The sequence below is a fragment of the Dasypus novemcinctus genome, chromosome 4 (genome assembly GCF_030445035.2).
Source record: "Dasypus novemcinctus isolate mDasNov1 chromosome 4, mDasNov1.1.hap2, whole genome shotgun sequence".
NCBI classification, from domain to species: Eukaryota; Metazoa; Chordata; class Mammalia; order Cingulata; family Dasypodidae; genus Dasypus; species Dasypus novemcinctus.
In genome coordinates this window covers 121,835,662-121,844,951 of record NC_080676.1, presented here as the reverse complement: position 1 = coordinate 121,844,951, position 9,290 = coordinate 121,835,662, and positions in this window count along the sequence as shown.

Below are 9,290 nucleotides of genomic sequence, written 5' to 3'. Positions count from 1 at the left end.
CTTCTTCCTTCTCCCGACCATCAGCAGCCACTGTGCCCACCCTCTCCACATCACTACTACGATTTCTTCCCTTACTAATCACAATAGTTCCACAGTAGAACACTAGCAAGTCCACTCTAATCCATACTCTATTCCTCCATCTCGTGGACCCATCCCCCTCTACATCAAGAGGGGGTTTAAATTCCACATGGATGATGAATACAATTCTCCTGCTTACAGCTGTAGACACTCTTGGCTCCCTGATGTGATGGTTGACCCTCTTCATCTCCCTGTCAGCTGGCCAGGGTAAGTCCAAGAAACCAGAGTAGGAGCTGCAAGTCTGCTGAGGCCTAGGGCCTGGCCGTCATATGGACAGTTCAGAGATTCAGGTCTCCTGAGTATACACCAACCCAAATGCCAACCACAGGTCTGGTAAAAGTAACAGAAGAGGCATGTGTAGAAAGTTCACATCTGAGTCCAACTCCATCACACTCAGGAACACAAACTCCAAAGTAGGGCCAACTGACATGGCCCTGAACTCCAGAGCCATCTGCCTTGACCATAAAAGCTGTGGGTCATTGCAGCCCTCAGGAGAACCAGCACCTGGGTTTCCATCTCTCTTGGCTGTCTCTGGTACCCTGCTGAGGCATGCATAAGCATCACCCTTGATGACCTCCTGACTCTTTTTTGGAAACTCTTAGCTATATAAACTCACTTGTACTTTAAATAGTTGCTAGGAATAATAGTGCTGAGAACAGTCTAAGGAAACAAAAGCATCATAAGACTGTCCTAGGGGCCAAATTGAGGTCACAGGCTAAGACCACTCTGGACACTCCAAACTTCTTTAAAGTTATCTGATCTGTTTTATGTTAAGTATTTTTTCTTTGATAATTTGTGGGCCTACAGAAAGATCATGCATAAAATAAAGGGCTATATATAGCACCTTATTATTATCACCATCCATTGGTGTGGTACATTTATCACAAATGATGACAAGACATTTTATAACTGTAACTATCATCTATGGTTTAATTTGTGGTTCACTAACTGGATTGTGCAATTCCGTTGATTTTTCAAAAATGTTTATTCTAGTAACATATATACAACCTAAAATTTCCCCCTTTAACCACGTTCAAATGTGAGTGCTCTTAATTATGTTCACAATGTTGTGCAACCATTACCACCATCCGTTACCAAAAATTCTTCATCTTCCAAATAGAAACTCTAGACATTTTAAGCATTAGCTTCCTATTCCCTACCCCCATCCTGTACCCTGATAATACATATTCTAGATTCTGACTCTCTGACTTTGCCTATTCTACTTAGTTCATATTAGTGAGATTATGCAATATTTGTCCTTTTGAGTCTGAATTATTTCACTCAACATCATTTTTTCAAGGTTCATCTATGTTGTTGCATGTATCAGAACTTCATTCCTTTTGCATAGCTGAGGAATTTTCCATTGTGAATAAATACCACATTTTATTTTTCCATTTGTCTGTTGATGGACACTTGCATTGCTTCCCTCTTTTAGCAATTATGAATAATATCACTGTCAACATCCATGCGCAAATATCTTTTCTAGTCCCTGATTTCAATTCTTTGGATACATGCCTAGAAATAGAATTTCCAAGCCATATGGTAACACTATACTTAAATTTCTGAGGAACTGTGAAATTGTTTTCTACGACAGCTGTACCACTTTGCATTCTCAACAACAATCAATGAGTATTCCTATTTCTCCAGATACTTTCCAACACTTGTACTTTTTCCTTTTTTTAATAGTTGCCATTCTAGTTAGTGTGAAATGGAGCTCAGATTTTGTTAATTTTTGCAACTGCTTTTTATTAAACAGCAAAGCAAAATCGCAACACAATTTTCAAACGTTTGTAAATTAGGTCACAAAAGTGAATCAAAATGTTTGCAGTATGACTATTAAATATTCATACAGCTAAAGTCATTTATTGAATTTTATTTGTACCAATACAAACATAAGATTATTATTCCATGATTAAAAGTAGCCCAAATCTAAAATCACAAGCTTTATCAGTGGCACTCTTCCTATTATAATTAACATTTTAACGTTATTACTGATAAATTCCTTTACCAAGTGGAATCTATAACTGAATTTTAAAAACTCTTTAGGGAAAGGATGCCAAAAACTGTAAACTATGTAGTGGGAGTTACAGAAAATTCAAGAACTAGTGAAATAAAATATTGAGAAAGATTATCGATTAGTACATATGTAAAATTCTCCAATTTTCTTCATGATTCTGATACTAATATACTCTTAAGGGTTTTTGCAAAATTCATCTTCTGAGCACCATTAATAACCTTAAGAAACTAACCTCTTCATAATTTTTCTCTTCCAGATGTGGCTTACATAAGGTTATTCAGACTTAATCCACATCACATATAAAAATCTATGCCAGAGATAACTCAAATCTGGAATGAAAAGATTGGAGTTAGTTACTATTTATTGAGTATTTTTTCCATTTTATTTCTGTTTCCCAAAATTCTCTATTTTAAACACACACACACACAATCAGAGCTCATCTGTTCAGATACCAAGTGGATCATTTTGTGCAGAAGGAATTTTTGAACAAATCTTTCCAATTTGGAAATTAACAGTTTCAAAGAACAATCACCATTTTTATTGTCTCTGCTTTAAATTTATAAACAACAACAACAGCAACTAACAGGCCTATCTTGTTACTAACTATAACAAATGATAGGCCCTAACTGAGAACTTATTTTGGTTAAGTTTCAACAATAAATTCAGATTATTTTCATAAATGAATAACTATTAAACCTACTTTTAGTAATGTGGACCAACTGTTTTTTTCCTTATGTGATGGGAAATGGGAAGGAAGAGGCAAATGGAAAAGAGGCACGAGATGGTGGGCAGGGTACAAAAAGCCATACATTCAGTACATGATTTTGGTCACTTTTTTACAACATGGTAGTTATTTTCTTGCATCAACTTTTACTAAGCCCACAATAAAAGGCAGTGCTAAACCTATAAATCAAAGCAAATTTGATAAAACACTCGTTTTCAAGTTTTTCTAAATATATACAATTATAATTATAAGGTCTCTCCAATACATTTGCTTATTTTCATGGACTAAGATAATACACAAACTCATAGATGTCTCCAGTTATGCTTCTAGTGCCCATAATTTCACCCAAATCTGCCATTATCTTCATAAATATTCAATGAAGCCATAAACAAAGTACTGCAATTTTTGGAATCTATCCAAAATTTAAAGAAAAAAAAATGAGCAGCATTTCCATAAAACAGAGTGGATATCAACACCTTACTTTCTTTTGTTTTTGTGTCACTAGAACCTGACATGAGGTTTTATATATATTGTCCAAAAATTTGGTTTTCTCATTTTAGCTTCAGATTTTCTTTCTTTACTGAACTTTCTTTCACACTGGGCAGCTCTCCTTATGGGGCGCACTCCTTGCCGGTGGGGCTCCCCTATGCGGGGGACACCCCTGAGTGGTACGGCACTCCTTGCATGCATCAGCACTGCGCGTGGGCCAGCTCTGCACAGGTCAAGGAGGCCCTGGGTTTGAACCGTGGACCTCCTATGTGGTAGGCGGACGCTCTAGCTGTTGAGCCAAGTCTGCTTCCCTCCACCTGATTTTTGGCATCAACAACATTCATCATCTTGTATAACAAGCTTTTGGGCCTCAGACAAACAAACATTATTGAATGGTCTGCTGTTTGAAATGCTGGGAGAGGGAGGCATTGGGAGGACACCTTAGGCCAGGGCAGTTAGACCAAGATCCATTGTAGTTTTGATTTACATTTCCCTAATGGCTAAGGATGTTGAACATCTTTTCATATCTATTTGGCCATTTATATATCTTCTTTGCAGAAATGTTTATTCAAGTCTTTTGTCTCTTTTTTTAATTTAGTTGCTTATCCTTACTAGGTTTTTAGTTTTAGTTTTTAAATACACATTTATGACTTCCTTTTATCTGTCTGGTCATGTCTGCTCAGTCTTCTCTAATAATTCTCTCATCCTTACTTAATCTGTTAAATTTAAGGTATGAGGGTCTGCCTTAGAGTCACCGTACACCTTTTTTTTTATTATACTCATCTATTCTTATGCTTCAGTTATATTTTATATGCTGATGAATCCCCAAACTTATTTTTGAAGTCCACATCTCTCTCTTAAATATATAACCATATATATATTAGTCTATTCATCATCTCCAATTGGAAATCTCAGGCACCCCAAACACAACATACACAAAATTTAATTAATTTTTCTATAAAATCTGTATTTCTCATCTCTAATATTTCATTTAATAGGTTTAGCAAAAAATTATTTTGTGCTTAAGTCTTCAAACCAAGATACTGCTGTCGAACATAATTACCAAATATTGTCAAATTGAGATTCTATAACAGTGAATTTGTCTAATATAATATATCAGGGCAGCAATCAACATGCCCTGATAAGATAGAAGCCAGAGTTGTGGCCCTAGGTTCCGGAACCTCTATCCATGGAGGAATATTCCTAAGCTTTGAAACATAATGAAATTTGTCCTGCTGGATTTCAAAATTGTTTGGAACTGGTGACCACTTTTAAATCCCATTTTCTCTCTTTGGAATAGTAATGTCTATAACTGGTATACTATACCATCCCCACATTGTGTTTAAGAAGCAGAAGACTTGTTTCCTATTTTCACAATTCCACAGCTGAAGGGGAATTTTGCTACAAGATGAACAATACATAAAGTTTAATCTATAATAGATTTAGATAACACAGATGAGAAAATATGAAACATTTGAGGTGATGATATTTATGTTTTTAGGAAGTTTTACTGAGATATATTCACACTGTATACAATCCATCATTATTGTACAATGTGTAAAAAATATAATCATGGAATTGTGCATCCATCAATGCAATTTTAGAACATTTCCATTGCTACAATGAAATGCCCCCTATTGTTGACACTTACCCTATTGTTGTGGTATCTTTGTTACAACTGATGAAAGACAGTTAAACACTAATGTTACTATAGTTCATAGTTTTCATTAGGTGTATATACAACCTTTTACTTAACACCTTGTAATAGTGACATTTATTTGGGATAGTTCATGAAAGAGCACCCTTATATTTGTATGAATAGTGACAGTAGCCATCCCCAACATGGTTCACCATGTTACACAGCTCTATGTTTTATCCCCTTTCCTTCTAATGACAAGCAAACATAAACTTTCCCCTTCAACTACATTCACATGCAATTCAGCACAGTTAATTATAGTCACAATATTGTGCTACCATCACCTTCATCCATTTCCAACCATTTGCAATAACCCAATTAGAAATTCTGTACAAATTAAACATCAACTCCCATTCTCTGACCTTATTCTATCTCCTTTTATCCTATATTCTAGATTCTAACACTATGTGTTTGCTCATTATAACTAGGTCATATTAGTGAGAATATACAAAGTTTGTCCTTTTTGTGTCTGAATCATTTCACTCAACGTAATGTCCTCAAGGATTATCCAAGTTGTCGCACACATCAGGACTTCATTCCTTCCTACAGTTGAATAATATCCCATTGTATGCATGTACCATATTTTGTTTATCCATTCTTTGGTTGATGGACACTTGGGTTCTTTCCATTTTTTTTTTTTTTTGGCATTGTGATTAATGTCACTATGAATATCGGTGTGCAGATGCCTCATCCCTCCTTCCAGTTCTTTTGGGTATGCACCTAGTGCTGGAATTGCCAGATCATAGCACAGTTCTTTTGTTTGTTTGTTTATATAGTTAAAACATTTTTAAAGATACTTAGAATACATAAAGGTTATATAAAAATTAGAGGGATTTCCCATATGTTCCACTCCCTAACCCTTCCACATTTTCCCACATTAACAACATCCTTCAAGTGTGGTACATTTGTTACAATTCTATGCTTCGCTTCCTGAGGATCTACCAAAATGTTTTCTGTAGTGGCTATACCATTTTATAATCCCAGCAGCAAAGAATGAGTGTTCCTATTTCTCCAACACTTGTAGTTTTCTAATTTTTTTTTTATATTGGCTATTCTAGTAGGTGTGAAATGACATAAATTGTGTTTTTGACTTGCATTTTTCTAATGGCTGGTGATGTTGGGCATATTTTCATGTGCTTTTTTTGACATTTATATCTTATTTTTGGGAAAAAATATCTATTCAAGTCTTTTGCCCATTTTTAATTTAAGTTTTTTGTTTTTATTGTTGAGTTACAAGATTTCTTTATATATTCTGGATATTAATCCCCTATCAGATATGTTGTTTCCAAATATTTTCTCCCATTGAGCAGACTACCTTTGTGCCTCTTGACAAAGGCCCATGAAACACAAAAGTTTTCAGTTTTGAAGAGGTACCCTTTATCTGTCAATTCTTTCATTGCTTCTACTTGACTTGTAAGGTCAAGATAGGGGTCTTCTTTCATTAGTTTGATATGGATATTCAGTGATACCATCACCATTTGTTGAAGAGACTATTCTGTCCCAGATGAGTGGGACTGGCAGCATTGTCAAAAATCAAGTGATGGCTGATTTCTGAACTCTCACTTCTATTCCATTTGTCAATATATCTTTATGCCAGTTGCAAGCTGTTTGACCATATTAGCTTTGTAATAAATTTTAAAGTTAGGAAGTGAGAGTCCTCCAAATTCTTTCTTCTTTTTCAAGATATTTTTGGCTATTTAGGGTCTCTTACCCTTCCAAATAAATTTGTTAATTGTTTTACCATTTTGAAAATTAAGCTACTGGAAATTTGATTGGAATTGTGTTAAATCTCTAAATCAATTTGATTTGCTTGAAAAGATCCCTACTTCCACAAGATTCTGAAGACATTCCCTGTATTATTTTCTAGTAGTTTTATGATCCTGATTCTTATGTTTAGGTCTTTGTTCCATTTTTGAGTTGATTCTTGTATAGTGAGGAAGATAGGGGTCCTGTTTTATTCCTTTGGTTATGGATATTCAGTTCTTCCAGCACCATTTGTTGAAGGGACTGTTCTGTCCCTGTAAAGTGGATGTATTTGTCAGTCAAAGTGGTGCTGACACAAAGTACCAGTTCTCTGTTGGCTTTTATAAAGGACATATTTTTGGAGTAGAAGCTTACAGTCACAAGGTCTTAAAGAGTTCAACTCAAGGCACCATAAGAGGTTCTTTCTCAATCAGTCGTTGGTCACATGTTGAAGCAATGTGTCAGGGAAGGTCTGAGAGGGTTCAGCCTTCCTTCTTCCTCTTAAGGCTCTGTGGTCCTAGCTTCTTCCGATCTCAGCTGTAGGCTGACATATGGCTCATCTCTCTCCCTGGGGTTCATTTATCTCTGGGCTGGGCTACTCTGGTTTGTTCACAAGGTCAGCTGTAGACTATCAGTCTCATCTCTCTTCCCAGGGTACAGGATCCTCTATGTATCTTCTCTGTGTATCTAATTTCATGTAAGAATTTGTTTTATCAGTCCATCAAGCATGTGGGGACTCAACCCTGCATGCCCTAATGACATGGTTGAATCAAAGTCCTAATCTTAACATAATTTAATCAAATGCATCTCAGCTGAATCTCATACAAACAAAGGGCATCATGCTCAGAACAGACCAGTTTATAAACATAATCAATATCTCTTTTTGGAATTCATAAATAATATCAAACTGCTACAGTGAACTTGGGAGGATTATAAAAAATCAGTTGACCATAGAGGTGAGGCTCTATTTCTTAACTCTCAATTTGATTCCATTGATGAATATGTCTACCTTGATGACAATACTATGCTGTTTTGATAACTGTAGCTTTGTAATGTGCTTCAAGGTCAGGAAGCATGAGTCCTCCAACTTACTCTTCTTTTTTAGTATTTTTTTTGGCTATTTGGGCCCTTTTCTCATGCAAATAAATTTGGTAGTTGACTTTTCTCTTTCTGTTATTGAAATTTTCATTGGGATTGCCTTGAATCTATAAATCAATTTGGGTAGAATTGACATCTTCATGATATTAAGCCTTTACATACATGAACACAGAGTATATTTTCATTTATTTAGGTCTTCTTTGATTTCTGTGAGCAATGTTTTGTAGTTCTCAGTGTATAGGCCCTATATATCCTTGGTTAAATTTGTTCCTAGATATTTGATCCTTTTAGTTGCTATTGTAAGTAGAGTTTTTTTCCCCTGATTGCCTCCTCAGATTGATTATGAATGGTTTATAGAAACACTACTGATTTTTGCTTGTTGATCTTATTCCCACCACTTTGCTGAATTTGTTTACTAGCTGCAGTACCTTTTTAATTGGCTTTGTGTTAAGGTTCTTCTTTGACACTTGTTTCATCAGCTGCTTAAATTCATCAGCCAAAATCTGGATCATTACTGGGTCATGCCCTGTTCTTGGTGAGGAGAGCTTCTACAGCTCTCCCAGTGCAGTTGCCAACCAGGTAGTGACAGGACCTGACCCAAACTATCTGACTGGAGGTGCCAGCAGATGTGGTAGGATTACTCACAGTCTTTCACTCTAGTTTTTCCTCTTTTCATCCCACACTTCCCTGGTGCTACACAGTGTTCCCCTGTCTCCAGAGCCCTAGAATAGTTGTTTCAGATAATTCTACCTGTCCACTAATTGTTTTTGGAAGAAGAGTGAGCACTGCAGTTCCCTACTCTGGGATCTTCTGGGCAGTCCCATCTGATGATAGTTTTATTAGATTCTGGACTTAATTAGTATGTTGAGACATTTGAGCATATTTTGATGGGGTTACTGTATTTTGCATGTAGCATGGGTGTGTAATTTTTGAGGTAAGAGAGAAGCCTGTCAAAAGGTAAAAAAACAGTGCCACTTGGATGCTAAGTCCTAGTCCCAGAAACCTGTAATTTTTACCTTATTTTGAAAATGAGTGAGATAAGGAAATTATTCTGCGTTCTCAGTCTTAAATGTAAATGCAAGTCTCCTTTAAAGGGAGAGGCAAATGACACGACAGAGATTCACACAGATGAGGAGAAGACAGCATGACCACAGAAACAGCCTTTGGAATGATGCAGCCACATACCATAAATGCTGGCTGACACCAACCATTGGAACAGACAAGGAAAGGATTCTTTTCTAGAACCTCTGCAAGGAATGCAGTCTTCACCTTAATTTTCATCCAGAGACACTGACTTCAGGCTCCTGACCACCAGAACCATGAAAGAATAAATTTCTATTGTTTTAAGACATCCAGTATGTGCCAATTTGTTACAGCAGCCACAAAAAAAAAAAAAAATAATTCACCAGGGTAATTTATCTCTTCTCCATGAGTCTCTCGTCATC